Here is a 15,982-nt window from a genome sequence, read left to right as displayed (position 1 = left end):
TGTTTGTTTTTTTTTTTTTTTTTTTTGTTTTTCGAGACAGGGTTTCTCTGTATAGCCCTGGCTGTCCTGGAACTCACTCTGTAGACCAGGCTGGCCTCGAACTCAGAAATCCGCCTGCCTCTGCCTCCCAGAGTGCTGGAATTACAGGCGTGCGCCACCACCGCCCGGCTTAGCTTTTAATTTATATCAATAATAAAGCCATTAAAAAAACCCAACTCTAGAATCAGCTTGAAGAAAAGAGAAGACAGGAAAAGCAAGTGGCTGTTCTGTAAGGGGAGAAACTTTTCCTTAATGTGTATATATATGCATATTTAATTAATGTATATATAAATATATAGTATATACACACATATATACATACATACATATACATACATACACACACACACACACACACACACTGTAGTGTACTGTACTGATGGTTGTGAACCATCATATGGTTGCTGGGAATTTGAATTCAGGACCTCTGCTTGCTCTGGTCAACCCTGCTTGCTCCAGCCTAAAGATTTATTTATTATATCTAAGTACACTGTACCTGTCTGAAGAGGAGGGCGTTAGGTCCCTTAACAGGTGATTGTGAGCCACCATGTGGTTGCTGGGATTTGAACTCAGGACCTTCATAAGAGCACTCAATGCTCTTAAGCACTGAGCCATCTCTCCAGCCAGGGAGAAAATTTTCTAAACTGATTTTAACAGCAGGACATTTTTCATCCAGGCATCTCATCACTAGCTGTCAGGAGCATGAGAGCCTCTAACCTCCTGGATCAGCAAACCCAGGACTGTAATTAGATCACCTGCCACACACTGGCTGCCCACACACTTCCTCCTTGGCAGGGTGTGGGGAATTGGAGAGGCTGCACTCCGGGAGGGTCCTGGAAGGAAACAGAAGGCAGAGAGTCCATCTTAAACTGTCCGGGCTGCTCAGCGGGAGGGTGTTGGCCCTCAAGGCTGGCCTCCTTGTCTGGGCGACCTACTTCCACCTTTTAGGGGCCTCTGTCACCATCTGGGAACCAATGAAAAACATTCTTCCTTTTGCCTCTCTGTAGAACCCTGGCCTTCCTTGTGTGGTGCTGGCTCCGTAAGAGCGTTGGATGATAAATGAATCTTGAGGGCATCTTTCTGGGGATGGCTTCCCAGAAGCACGGGGTTTTGGATGAAAGGATAAACTGAAGTATGGGGAGGAACCGTTTGCTTTGACTGAACCAAAATAATTACCCTGCCTGACTTGGTGTTCTGGCCCGTCTCTCCACAGAGAAAAAACAAACACTAACAAAACTTCACCAGCACGGCAACAAAAAACACACGGGAAAGCTATCAAGTTGAGAAACTTTTACAACAACTTCCCAAGTGCCTGTTTCGTAGCACGACCTTTTTTGGCTTAAAGAATTGGGACTGGGAAGTCCTGCTTCAGCTGAAAACAAAACCAGCGAGATAAGGCTTTGATGGCAGAGGTAGCTGTTCCCGCAGACATTCAGTTAGTTTCACGTGCCCTAAATCTTTCTACCTGTTGGAAGGCACTGGACGACTTTTAAATGCCCACTCCGCATCCTTTCTCCTAATCTCAACGATCAGCTTCTGGTGGTCAGAACGGTCTCCTGAAACTGAAGCACAGACGAAGCCTCCTGGCCCAGCCCGGTTGCTAACAGGGGAACAGACAGCTTGGCACCAAGCCCTGCCCAGGTGCGCTGGGAGGAGATAAGCCCTGCGCCTCCAGCGACGTTAGGCGGCCATTCTTCTCCGCCCAGTGCACCTGCTGAGCTTCAAGCAACCAGTCCAGGATCCAAGCCACCTCCCCGTCACCCAGCCCCTCGGGCCAGCCCGACGGACCCCCTAGGCAGGCGCGGCGGGGCGCGCGGGCACAGCGCAGGCAATCACATGGAGGCCCGGGCCCGCCCCATTGGCTGCAACCCGGCCAGTCGCGGCGCTCGCAGGCTGCGGTTGGTCCCAGAGCTGCGGCGCCTGCACGGGCCCGGAGTCCATGTTACGCTTTGTCTAATTCCCCTCGTTACAGAGTCATGTGCTGCTGCTCCCGTCGCCGCCGCTGCCGCCGCCCGGGGTGCCCCGGCTCCTCCGCCGCGCTTCGAGGTGGCAGCCGCGGGCGGGGCCGCGGACTCAGGGTCCAGGGCGCCGCGCGCCTCCGGGGCGCGTCCCGGTGCAGCCGCCGCCCGCCGCAGGTGATGCCGCCGCCTCCCGCCTCCGCCTAAGCTCCGGCACGCGCGGCCCGGGCTGCCCGCGAAGGTGGGTGCGCGTCGGTCCACCCTGGCCGGGAGGGCGCAGGTGGAGCGGCCCCGGGGCGCTCAGGCGTCCGGCCTCTCTGCGCGCGGCGCCGCGGGGGAGCACGGGCTGTCCCCGGGGCCGCGATCGGGAACTCTGGAGGGCTTCGGGATACCGGGGCGGGGAACGCGCCCAAGACCCCCACCCCGTGCCGGGACATTGTTTCGCTTTGGGCCCTGCGCGGGCCGGGTGCCGGCTGCCGCGCTCCCGCCTCGGCCTCCGTGCGCGCGATCGCAGGGGCGGAGATTGCCTATCGCGGCGGCTCCGAGTCCTCCCGGAGGTGGGTGTCTGGTGTCTGGCCTGGTTGGCCCGGAGCCGGCGAGAGGAGCCCTTGAACTTCTGCTGAAAAGCTTCGCCATCCGCCTCCGTCCCGCTCCGGGTGGGCCGCGCGGGGTGCTCGCGGGTTGGGGCGGGGAAGGGAGGGGAGCCCTGTGCCCCGCCCTCCGCGCCCGGGGGGAGGGCACTGGGGCCGCAGGTGCACCCTGCGCGCCGCGGGCCATCTCCGGGTTGGGTACCGGTATAATCCGCTTCTAGCTTGTTTGGAAGCGTGGGCTCTTGGGAACGGGACTTCTGCTTGATTCTGGTTTAGGGGCTTGAAAAAGGAGAACTGGGGTGCCTTCCCAGAGGACTGTCACCTCCAGTTACTGGAGAGTCGATGGGGGACTTTCTCTTTCTGTCCCCCTTTATGTGGGGTATCCCTAACAGATGAGGAAATGAGATTTTTTTTGTTGTTGTTCTTTGATTTTTTTTAAGCCATCCGCAGTGAAGGAGAACTGCTTCGGGTCGAGGGGAGGAGAGGTAGGTCCCTCTGGAGAGGGTTGGGGTATAAGGTCTCGCGGTTCCCACGCAGCTGGGGTGTGTGTGTGGCAGAAAGTGGGAAGGTAGGATTGCAGAACAGAAAAAGCAGGGTAAAGAAATGGGAGCAGAAGGAAGAAGGTGAAGAGATGAGACCAATACGGGCGTCCTTGCGGAACCGGAGCCCCAACTTGAGACTTTGGGGCTCCTGTCTGGTTTGTGTTTCCTCCCACGATTTCCTTCTCCTTGACTTTGAAAGTTTTCTTTTATCTTTAATTTTTTTGTATTGGGCAAGACCGCTGTGAAGACATGGTTTTTTGGAAGAGATAAGAAGTGAAGCACTGATTTCCAGAAACTTTACTTGGTCATTTAAATAATAAAATCCCACCCAGGCAGCGTTCATTGGGCACCTAATACACTCGCTCCGCGCTGGAGTGTGGAAGGAGTCCCGGCGGCAGAGCATGGAGTCTGGTCTCAGTAAGGGTGAGGGCTGTTTACTTAAAAGCCAGCCGGGGAGAGCATGATTCAGGCTTCCCTCCCTAAAGTTTCTGGGGCCTTGTAGGGGTCATGCAGACCTGGGGTCGGGGGAAATCGCTCTGTCTGTGAGGCCTTCAGACACCATCTGTTTTTTACAGCTCATGAACACAGCATATATATTATCAGCTAGGTCAGGGGAAGAGCTGACCTGACACCAACTGGAGTTAAAATCCCATGGCTGGACATGAAAAAGAATTGAAGATTAAAATAAGGTAGAGAGCCTGAGAGTGCTGACTGCCCCTGATTATTTAGGGAGCCCTCCAGAAAAAACCGAGGAAGTCAGTCAACAGTGCTGGACGGGATTCCACAGTGGTGGAGCGTTCCCAGCTCTGGCCACAGGAACATACTATATTACCTTAGGTTCCTCTAGTTTTTATTGAAGGTGTGTAAACTTTGTTGATTGAAACCTAATAGATTAAGAGGTCAGAGTGTGAGCTGTCCTCAGGTGACCCACGGTCCCCTCCCGCACTCCACACTGGGGGAGGGCGGAGTGCTTCTGATGCAACCAAGTATTGAGCCACGCCACAGCTTTCTTTGCCTACAGCATTGAAAACACTCAGTCAACATGTGGCCTTTCCCCTCCACCGAAGTTAAATCGTATATTTTATAGAGATTTCTGAGCTTTTCAACCCCCCTTCTTTTTTCTTAAAAATTTAAACTTTTTCTTTAATTTTTAGAACAGTTTGATGTGTTTGGGTTGTCTAAATAGTTTAACTGTTTTGTGAGCACACTCTGTTTTGGAAATTGGACTTTTCCTGATATTGTGGGCAAGTTGTAGATAAATTGGCGCAGACCATAAGGAGGTTAAGGTTTGGACGCATCTTTGTATTTATGGTCCTGTATGTTCTTTGCCATGGCGGGAGGTCTCACACAGGTTGGCCCGGAGCTCTCGGCTATCCTCTGTATAGCTCCCTGTGTGCTGGGATTGCAGACATGGCCCACCTTACACAGACACGTATGTTGCTGACATGGTCATTGGAAGGGATTTCTCATGCTGCTGGAGCTGCTGTGTTTGACCTAAGACCCTGGATAGTAGTGGCAATGCGCAGCGACCAGAGTGGATGCCGCGTGAACTTAAGGGGGCTGCGATCTCTGTGCTGCAAGGGCAGAGAAACACGCAGGAGTCCAATGGTCCAGTGTGTGTCTGGCAGAGGCGGGGATCCCAGTAGACTTTTGACAGTAGTTAGGGGTGGGGTTGCCTTAAAGGAGGGGATCAAGGGGCACACACACTTTAGTGGAAGCTTTGAGAAGCCTAGCTGGAGCAGGAAACACTAACCTATTAACTAGTTAGCAGAGTCTCGAGTGTTGTTAATTGTTTGCCTTAACCCAAGGTTCTACCATTCTACCTCATTTGGCAGTTGGCAATATGTGGAGAATGTGTGCTTATCATTGCCTGTGGGCAGGTGCCACTGGCTTCTTTCTGGTGGTTAGAAATGCCATTTAAACAGCCTTCGGGCCCTGGAGATCACTCAGCATCAACAGTGTTTAGTACCTGGAACCCACACACAGGGTGGAATTTGAGACTAATTCTTGTTTGATACATACCCTTCCCCCTAAGTAACTAATATAAAACAGAAGACAGGTATTCAATACATAGGACAGTGCTTCTAGGCCAAGGAATGAACTTGTCTATAATGTCAGGAGGGCCAAACCCAGGGCTGGGGGAAAATTAGTGGGTTAAACTCTGGGTACACAGGTACAAGGAAGCAAGTTCAGATCTCTGGCAGGCACCTTGGGAAGAGCTGGGAGTGGCACATGTTTATAGCCCCAGGTTTGGAGAAGGAGAGACTGGGGGATTCCTGGGTGCACAGCCCAGCCAGATTGAGATGGTGAGTCCAGGCTCTACCAGAGACCCTAATCTCAGAGTGGAGAGGGATAGAGTATGTGATTCCTATGCACGCACAGGCACACACTCACAAGTAGTGCCAGTGTTGACAGCGTCTGCTCTCTGCAGTGAGCAGGCGTGTTGGGGTCGCCTTCCCAGACGTGAAATTACGCCTCTGAGTGGAGGGCGGTGGTTCGAGACTTGTGAAGAAAAACACCAGGAAGGCCGGAAGCCAGTCTAGGAGAGCAGGTCTGCTTAGGCCTGAAATGACAGGGGTCTGAGCAAATGCTGATCAGGACACAGATCGTTCTGAGAGTGATTAATAGATGATCTTGTGTGCAGGGTAGCGCTGAGGTCAGTGGGGTGTCACCAGACAGCTGGTTTAGAGAGCCTCAGTCTGATTCCTTTGGCAAATTCTCACACTTGGTAAGTAGCTAATTTAAAAAACTTTTTTTTGTTTTGTTTTGTTTTTGTTTTTTCAAGACAGGGTTTCTCTGTGTAGCCCTGGCTATCCTGGAACTCACTTTGTAGACTAGGCTGGCCTTGAACTCAGAAATCCTCCTGCCTCTGCCTCCCAAGTACTTGGATTAAAGCAGTGTACCACCTGGCTGGTAAGTAGCTAATTTAAATATCCTACAGGGAGCTCCCCTTCTGAAGAGGATCGCTGTCTTTGGACCGTTTGGTTATTCTTGGATCTAAAAGCAGCTCCCTCCCATGGTTTCGTAGGAGTTTCTGGAGTGGTTCCTGTTCCCAGGGTGAGGTCTCCTTTCCCCTGATTAAATTTCACAGTGAAGTCTCCAGTTCCAGTCAGTCTTGCAGGGGACACTAACCCTTCATGTATGTTGTCAGCCTGCTCTGGAAGAGCCTGGGTTCAGTGTGGTGATTGAGATCGGAGACCAGCAGGCTGCTCAGGAGACCTACTCCATGTAGACTTCTGTCCTTGCTTCACCTCCCAACTGCCTTTCTGATAAGCAGCACCTACTGCAGACTCCGGGCTATAGGTAATCGGAGCTGCAGGAGTGGTTTCGGGAACTGCTGTGTGTTTGTGTGCATGGGACAGCATTTTTCTTTTCTTCTTGGGAAGTCGAGTTAAGCTTTCTGTTGTTACCTCACCAACCTTCTTGAATTTTGGTTCCATCTTGTATCCTGACAGGGAAAAGAAATAGGCCTCAGTGGAAATCCCAAAATGCCAGTTGCCATTTATCTGGTTGTAGTGAGACTCACAGAATTGGGGTACTCCCGGTTTTTGAGATCAGAGTGTGCTAGGGGTAGAGGGGGTTTAGAGGTTGATTAACCCTTTGGTGTGGGGTGTATGGGAGTCCGTTGTCCACCCGGCTGGCTTTGGACTTTCTCAGCATGCGCACCTTGCATTGCCATTTTGCTGCTGTCTGTCACAGGCCTCCAAGAGGCCGACTTTGTCCTCTGGGATTCCTGCCATTCTGCGTGGACATATGGAGGAGAGCTGCTGATGTTTTTCATGGGTTGGAAGCTTGCCAGATCGAAGTTGGCTTTTGAGCCTGTGAGGAGGTTGACGGTGTGGACTTGGTTCCCTCTCAAGCTCTGTCTCGTTTTCCTCTTCACCTAGAACACTGCAGACAGCTTTACGTCATGGGAGAAGAGACAACTGGGGTTTGGAACCGAATGTCTGTCCTGCCGCTGAGCTTTCAGAGGCACTGCGATTCTGTGTGTGAGGGGGGGCTTCATGGCTTTAAAGGAAAACAGGTCAGAAAACCTGGGGATTTAGTGCCAGGTCCTTCAGATATTTTGGATCTACCCAGCAATATTGACTGACTGATTGATAGAGACAGATTCATATATTTCAGGCTGGTCTGTCTCAAATCCCAATTCATTTTCTAGCTCCAGGATGACCTTCAACACCTGATCTCCTGGCTTCCACTTTTCCTAGTGCATTACAGGCATGCACCACCATGGCTGATGTGTGCTGTGCTGGGGACTTAACCCAGGGCTTTGCACGTGCCAGACAGGCACTCTACCAGCCAAACTAAATCCCCAGCCCCTAAATTGTGTGGTAGCCATCCCATAGTATCGAAGGCGCAAAATTCCAGATCTGATGCCCATATATGTAGCTTCTTTGTTATGCGTGTTCATTGTGTTCTGTCCCTCCCTGTGGTCACATCTATCCAAATAGTATAATTCCTTGCATCTCGATTCTGTTCTGGTCCACAGGGGAAACCTCTGTACAACTTCTGGGGATCAGGGATAATTCTATAAGAAGCACTATTTTGTGAACATACGGCGTAGGATATTGAAACCCCTTTGATACTGTCCGACATTGCTGGGGCTGTAGCTTGGGGTAGCTCAGGGCTTGTTTAGCGTGTTTGAGACCCTAGAGCCAGTTTTCTGGATAACTGGAAAAAGGAAGGAATAAAACCAGAATGGGCCAACCTTTGGATGTTAACGGATGCTGATGCCCAGCCAGGGAAGGTGGTTTAATGAAGCTTGCATTCGTAGTCTTAGGCCCCAGAGTCTTTCTTAAAGAAGACAAAGGCTCAGAAGAAAGATTTCTCCTCTGCACCGAGGTGTGTAAACAATTGAGGTCCCTCGGGTCTTATTTATATAATTGAACCAAAAGAAGGCGTGTGCAGTGGGATGTCTAGCTTCACAGGTGACGCGAAGCTCTCCTGGATTGTAAAATCTCTAACTAGGAGGGATTTGCTCTGGGGAAACCACACAGGCTGTGTTAGTCATGGGAAGGCTTGTAGGTGAGCTACAGGGCTGCACATAGATGGAGCTTCTAAGGAGAACTGGGCGCTGCCACAGGGCAGTGTTTTGCTGGTTTGTTTTTCGAGGGGGTGGCCATGAGGGAGCTGTGGGAAGAATTGCAGGGCACTGCCCTGCCCTTCCATGCAAGGGGGCAGAAATGCTGCTTTCAGAAAAGAGATTTGGGGAAAACACAACAGTCTTTATATATATTTATATATTTTGAGACAGTTGCAAAGTACGATCTGGCCTCAAATTCTGGTCATCCTCCTGCCTCCATCTTCCAAGGGCTAGAATTACTGGTGTGTACCACCAAGGCCAAAAAATGTCATAGTTTGAATTTCATTCCTATGAAATTCTTCCTTTTGGGTCATGGTCACTCTGCCTCAGGAAACACAAAGGTGTGATTCCCAGAAAGACTCAGAGGTCTTGGTGGAGCGGAAGCCCCATGGAGACAGGCTTCTGGCACAGCTTGAGGGGCGTTGTCAACGCCCGGTAGTGAGGATTCAGGAAGGAGCAGTCATGTGATTACAGTAAGTTTGTCAGTGGAGAGGAGACAGGGCCATTGCTATTTGTGTCTCAAGATTTTGTCTTTGTCTTGTGCCATGCGTGTGAGGGCCTGAAAGAATGAAGACAGGGAGTTTACCTTCAAATCTGTAAGACAGACATGAATTAATTCAGACCAAACGTTAAGAAATCAGGGTTCTCTGGGCAGTGGTGGCACACGCCTTTAATCCCAGCACTTGAGAGGCAGAGGCAGGTGAATTTCTGAGTTCCAGGACAACCAGGCCTATACAGAAAAATCTTGTCTTGACAAAACCAACCCCCACCCCCCAAAAAAGAAGAAATGACATTTCTATGAGGACCTGAGTTTGATCCCAGAGCCAGCTGTGGTAGTGTGAGCTCGGAACTTGCTTTCTGGGGAGGTATAGGTGGATTCCTGGCCAGCGGACCTAACCTTGTTGGCATACGCCAGGTCCCAGCACAAGAAAAACAGCAAAACCAAGATGGGGCTGGTGAGGTGGCTTAGTGGGAAAAGGAACTTGGTGGGCATGCCTAGTGACCAGCATGGGTCCCACAACATGCACTGTAGAAAAAGATAACCTAGTAGACAAAGTCACTCTCTGATTCCTATGTCTGTGTACAACCCCCCACACATTTCACACACAAACACATATGCACGCGCACATGTGTGCATGCCCCAATAATAATATAAAGTTTTGAAAAAACAAGGTGTTTAGGGAGTGACATGTATGTTGACTTGTAGCCTACACATGCATGTGCACACACAGGACACAGACATGCACACATACCAGAGACCCGTCCACATCCTTCACCACGTCTGGTGAGTCAGAATCTCTGGAGGTGGAGTTGTTTGTTTTTAGTTTTGATGTTATTTTATGGAGGTCATTCAGATGAAAGCCTTCCTTGCCTCCAAGTAGCTCTGATGTGCAGCCATGGTGGGCATCAGTGGGCTGAGGACACTGTAGGGTGTGGCTGGTGAGCTGTACGGTTAGGAGGGACTTGGAGGCAGCATTAGGTTCCTTGCATCGTGAGGACCAGGACAGCATATGGCCCTAGTGTGGCTCTTGGTGCTGCTATGACATAGGAGCCCTGGGCAGGATGGCTCCCGTGGTCCCTTCTCCACAGATTTTAATCTCCATAGTGAGGCTGTAGTTGGCCCAACCCTTGGGAAGCCAAGACTAGACAGGATGCAACAAGCTTTTCCTTTTAATTTTACTGCTAAGTGTATTCAGTTCCAAGAGGGCTTTGATTTTAAGTGCTCTTTCTGTTTCTCCGGTTGTTTTTCCTGCCAGTCGTATTGTTACTATTGTTTCTTGTGTGAAAGGATGATCAGGATTTGATTCTTGATGTTGCATAGCTACCCCCTTATCTATGTGTCTGTCTATCCGTCTATACATCCATCCATCCACCTATCTACCTTATTTCGAGTGTGTCGTGCAGCCTCTGCTGGCCCCCAAGTCAGCACGTAGCCAGGGGGGGCCTTGAACCTGTCACGTTCACATTTCTGTTTTTCCAAGTATTGGCATTATAACACTTTTAATTCGGTGCTGGAGATCAAACTCAGGAAGCATTCGACTACCTGAGAGTCATCACTTCCTTGATTTCTTCTTTTGGCCAAGGTCTTACTGTGTACATTAGTACAGGCTGGCCTCTAACCCAAGATCCTCCTGCCTCAGTCTCTCCACCATACCCAAGCCTTGGTCAGGTTTTAATCTGGCAGTGTCAGGATGGTCTTCTGAAATTATACTGGCATATGAAACCAAAGGTCTGAGAATTAGTTTCCAAGATGTCTACAGCCTTCTCTGACAGCTGCTATTCTCACAAAATGCTGGTGGTTTCTATTAAGTCTTTCAGGAAAGACAGTGTTTGCTGGTAATAGTGCCTTAGTCTGATCCTGTTGCTGTGAAGAGACACCATGACCAAGGTCTTTCACAAAAGAAAGCATTTAATTGGAGCTTGCTTGTAGTTTCAGAGGCTTAAGTCCCTTATCCTCATAGTGGGGAGACTGGGTGGTGTGCAGGCAGACATGGTGCTGGAGGTGTAGCTGAGAGCTATATCCTGATCTGTAGTTAGAGAGAGAGAGGGAGGGAGGGAGGAAGGAAGAGGAGGAGGAGGAGGAGGAGGAGGAGGAGGAGGAGGAGGAGGAGGAGGAGGAGGAGGAGGAGGAACTGGGCCTGCCTTGGGCTCCAGCAAGGCTGCACCCTCTAATCCTTTCAGACAGTTGCACTGCCTGGTGACTAAGCCTGTGGGGGCCGTTCTCACTCAGACCACCACAGTCTGGAGAAGTCTGCACTCCACACTACACAGAGACGCACTCACTGCTTCACCTGAGCGTCCTCAGGCAGGAATGCTGCTGTGAGCTCTGTAGGGTCAAGAGAAGAAAGGATGGCGTTGCTCTTCTCTCCAGAGGCTGTTGGCTGTTGAAAACCTGCTCCTCTCGATGTGGGGACAGCACAGAGTGGTCGGGTGGAGTATGCGCAGGCTGTCAGCAGTTGTGGGATACAGCTCAGTGCTGAAGCTCTTGCCCCTCGGGTCAGTCCCAGTGACAACAAGAAATTCTGCCGCCAGGCAGCACTCTCCTCACTGACTCTGCAACAGAATTTTAAGAGTTGGTAGACAAAGTTCTCGAGGAAACTGTCTCCACGTTTGCGCTGAGAGTCTTCGTTTAGCGCTGGTGACACGGCCCAGCAGTAAAGGACCTGCTGCTGTTCAGCTTGGCTGGTCTACATGGTGGAAGATGAGAACTGACTCTTCTGACCTCCACACATGGAGGTCAGGTATTCTCTGACCTCCATATGTGCTGTGACACGTATGTGCCCAACCAGTCAATGTGTTAGAAGTCAGTTTATCATCAGATGTTAGTTTTCCCCCATTTAGTAGACCAGGAAGTAATTGGACAACAGATTGAAAGCCTGAAGGTTTGTTGTGACAGGAACTGAACCCAGGGCTCCATGTGTGCCGGGCAAGAACTCCTTGACTAAGATATATTTCCAGTCCCCACAGTTCTTAATAATAACAAGTACTATTTTTGTGGCCTTGGTTAATCATCTACATATGTACTCTGAAATGTCTTTGTTCTTGTTTAATTCTTCGACCACCCTTAAGTTAGCAGCAGGCTCACTCCCCCATGACAGGTGTGGTGGTGAGGATGGGGAGGGCGTTTGCTTTTTCACATGTGGTTTTCATGTCACACCCCCCCCCCCATGCTGGGGGACAGGGATTGAAACCAGGCTCATGTGTTTCACAGCCTGTTCGCATGCATCCTGCCTGTAAGCTTCGTTCTCACGTCTCCTCTGTAATCACCTCATAAGCCCCATGATGTGTCTGTGAAAGGGAGACTGAGTTAAGGGGTGGTCGGGCTGTGTGTAGTTCCTGCTTTCCCTCTGATGGTGTGGCTCTGCTGGGTCACCCTTGTCATCCCAGGTCACTTTCACAGGGCAAGTATTTATCCTAGAATTTAGAGGGTAATTTTGTGTGTGTTTGTGTGTGTGTTAATGTGTGTGTATGCATGTATGTGGTGTGTGCTCCCATATGGTATGTGGGGCATTTGTGCATATGTGGTATTTGTGGTTTGTGTGTGTGTGTGTGTGTGAGAGAGAGAGAGATGGGTGTGGTCTGTATATACATGTGTGTTTGTGTGTGTGTGCTTGTGTATGTTGTGTACATGTGAGTGGGTGTGGTATGTGCGTTTTGTGTATATGGTATGTCTGCATGTGTGTGGTGTGTGTATGCATCTGTGTTTGCATGTGTGTGTATGCTTGTGTATGGAGTATGCTTGAGCGTATGTGGTATATGTGTGTGTGGTGTGGATGTGTGGTGTGGATATGTGGTGTGTCTGTGCATGTGTATGGTGTGTGTGTGGTCTGTGTATACACGTGTGTTTGCATGTGTGTGCATGCTTGTGTATGCGGTGTGTATATGTGTGTGGTGTGTGTGTAGAGGTCACTGTCTCTTATGTTCTTCATCTGCCACTTCATGCCTTGAGATAAGAGTTTACAGATTGGCTAGGCTGGCTGGCCCCCAGGGATCACCTGTCTTGTGCTCCTCCCTCTCTGTGTCAGCCACACCTGGCTCCTGTGTGAGCCGGGATCCAGGATCCGACCTCATGCTTGCACCCTGGGACACATGGGGCATGCTATGCTCCTCATAATTAGACCAAACCCCATAGTAACCACGGTAAGAACTATATTACAAAGCAATGCTGCTGTTTGCCAGCAGGGCACGTCTTTGCTGAATAAATGCTACAACAGACAGCTGTATTAAAACATGATTTACCACATGCCCAAAGTAAAAAAAACAAAAACAAAAACAAAAAAAACCCATGAAAAGTATATCTCCATATACCCGTATCATACTTGGGGTCTGTTTCATTTATATGGTTTATGCCTTTGTTGTTTGGATGCTATTGTGATGTGGTTGTGCAGTTTTGTTTTATTTATTGTGCATGGGCCTGTGTGCTGGTGGAGTGTGTGTGTGTGTGTGGGGTGGGGGGGGTGTCAGAGAACACCAGTTTTCTGTTTCCACTTTGATGTGGTTTCAGGAATCCAGCTCAGACCAACAGGTCTGTGCCGCAGGCTTTTACCCCAAGCCATTTCCGGCCTCTCAGATTTGTGGTGTTATTCATGTTCTTTTTCTTCCTTTAAAAAGTATTTACTTATTCTGAGGCTGGCCTTGAACCCTGATCCTCCTGTGTCTGCCGCTCAGCTCAGTTGCTGAGGTTGTAAACCAGCATCAGCACGCTCAGGTTATTTACACATGTGTTCAAGCATGGTTTCAGTGGGTTGAATTTCTACAGCTTACTTTCCTACTTCACCGTTCCTAGTCTTCAGACTACCATTTAGTCTGTGATGAGGTGGATGGCGTGTGACTGACAGAAAATGTCCCCTTTTTATACACACACACACACACACACACACACACAGCTTTTTCTCAGTTCTTTGTTTTGTTTTTCGAGTCAGGGTTTCTCTGTATAGATCAGGCTTTCCTAAACTCACAGAGATTTGCCTGCCTCTGCCTCCTGAGTGCTGGGATTAAAGGCGTACACCCCATGTCAAGGTTCTGTTTGCTTTTGTTTGTTTGTTTGTGTTTGTTTGTTTATTTATTTATGGTTTTTCAAGACAGGGTTTCTCTGTGTAGCCCTGGCTGTCCTGGAACTCACTCTGTAGACCTGGCTGGCCTCAAACTCACAAATCCTCCTGCCTCTGCCTCCCAAGTGCTGGAATTAAAGGCTTATACCACCACTACCCGGCTTGTTATTTTTTTAAATGCTCTCTCTCTCTGTCTCTGTCTCTCTCTCTCTGTCTCTCTCTGTGTGTGTGTGTGTGTGTGTGTCTGTGGAGGTCCGAAGACAGCATTGTGGAGTCAGTCAGTTCTTCCCTTCACCGTGGGCTCCCAAGATCTGAGTCAGGTTGACCCAGGCTTACGCTGATCCACATAGCCCCTCCTCTCGCCCTTTTAGTTAATTCCTTAATAAGGTTTTTATGTTACAAAACACTTTTCTTTTGCTTAGTTCTAAATTATATTCCTTATGATATTTTTTGGACCGGGTAGATTCTGTGCCAAATAGGAGCCTCATAATTACATTTTTTTTTTTTGTAATTTTTTTGCATGAAAAAGAAAGAGACACTGGTCTGTGTGTGAGGTTGGAACACGAGGTGTTTCAGGCAGGCGAATACCATGGCGTCCTCTAAGGCAACATCTCCAGAGGTGCTTTGTGGGAGTTAGAGCTCTGGGCCAGCATAATCTGGAGGGAGGGCTGAGCAGAGGCAGAAGAGGCCCCTCTCTAAGAGAGTCTATTTACAGCTGTTTGCCCCGTCAGAATGTGCGCCAAAATCTGAGGTTTTTGTTTTTTTTTTTTTTTTAACTGGAAGTCAAAATCTGGATTCTTTTGTAAAATCTGATTTTAAAAGGTTAGCTAATTCAACATTTCAAATAAGAACTTCCTGCAGACTAAACAAAAATAGCATTGTGGGCTGGGAGAGCCTAGGCGTTTCAGCCCTTAGTAGTAGTAGATAGCCTGCCCTTTCCAGCCAGATAATCCGAAATGCAGGATTGGAATAGGAGCACAGGACAGTATTCTTTAGTTTTCTAAGGCAGGGTGTCACTTTGTAGGCCTGGCTAGCCTGGGCCTCCCTGTGTAGGTCAGAATGGCCTTGAAGTGGATCAGACCTCTTGCCCACAGAGGGCTGCGATTATAGGTTCTCTCCAGCACACATGACTCACAAAAATCTAGTCAAAACTTGGTACCATACTTCTGTTATACCCTCCCCCCCCCCCACAGGCATACACAGTAAAACATAACTTGGAATGTGGTGTTTTCTGTCTTTACATCTGGGTATGCATTCTTTTGCTGGCCTGAAAGTGTAGCCGGCCCAGGGGAATATCCCAAGACAGTAGGTATGAACTAGAGGGAGACCGGTCCAGTCCATCCTGCCCCGTGGGTGCTTCTGTGCAAGATACATCCTCAGATCTGTGCTGTCACTAGCATGGTGCACCTCTGGTCGACGTTTTATCTGCTCGGGGCATCCTAATTCGGTTGAATTATGTGTACATCCTCTGGACCCGACGAGGTGGGGGAGTATTTCGGGGGATCTCTGCACTAGCCAAGTTCAGAATCCTACTGCAGGAATTTGTCAGGATACGCTTTGGTCTTCTAAATCTCAGTCCCCCAACCCCCGCCCCCCAGCGGCTAGTGGGAGTTACTGGAACTTCACTTTGTTTCCAGGAAGAGACCCTTCGTGCTCATCTGCACGTTGTATTCCTAAACTTTAGCAGTGACATCACAGTGTGAACTGAACCAATCCTCCCTGAGTAGGATAACGTTAAATGACCTTTCTTCTTGAGACAGTCTCATGTAAGTCCGTCTGGCCCCCAAATTGAGGCTGATCTTGAGGGTTGTTTTGTGTTGTTTTTTAACTGTTGTAAACGGTTTTTAATTTTATGTGTGTCAGTGTTTTGCTTGCCTGTATGTCTGCATACCACATGCATGTCTGCTGCCCTCTGAGGTCAGAAGAGGACAAGAAGGCTTCGCATCCCTTGGAACTGGAACCGCAGAGGGTTGTGAGCAGCCAAATGGGTGCTAGGACTTGAACCTGGGTCTGCCTGAAGAGCCCTCTTCAGCCCTAACCTTGAACTTGGAAATGTGGGATCTTTCTGCCAAGCGATACTGTTTCGGGTGTGTGCTGCTAACACACCCTGTTTCTGGGGCTTGGGAGTGTTGTGGGGGATAGCTCTAGCCTGTCAAGCTTTAAGTTTCCGATGTTTTGAAGGTTTTAGAATGGCTGCATTTAAAAGACCCTCTGCAAA

At 49.5% G+C, this 15,982-nt stretch overlaps 1 protein-coding gene across 3 annotated transcripts in view; it reads left to right on the top strand.

Moving 5' to 3' along the window:
- The first annotated feature begins 2,149 nt into the window (after positions 1 to 2,149).
- Lrrc8d (leucine rich repeat containing 8 VRAC subunit D) overlaps positions 2,150 to 15,982 on the top strand; it is a 113,149-nt gene continuing 99,316 nt past the window's right edge. The window contains exon 1 of one of the 3 annotated variants that reach the window (XM_052198205.1): positions 2,150 to 2,238. The gene's annotated coding sequence lies outside the window, so the exon portion shown is untranslated. Of the gene's footprint in view, positions 2,239 to 2,803; positions 3,073 to 15,982 lie in introns of those variants that run through there. The other 2 variants (XM_052198208.1, XM_052198206.1) reach the window with 2 other exon arrangements.

Source organism: Apodemus sylvaticus, chromosome 11 (assembly GCF_947179515.1).
Source record: "Apodemus sylvaticus chromosome 11, mApoSyl1.1, whole genome shotgun sequence".
Lineage (NCBI taxonomy): Eukaryota > Metazoa > Chordata > Mammalia > Rodentia > Muridae > Apodemus > Apodemus sylvaticus.
This window is presented reverse-complemented; position numbering and strand designations above follow the sequence as displayed.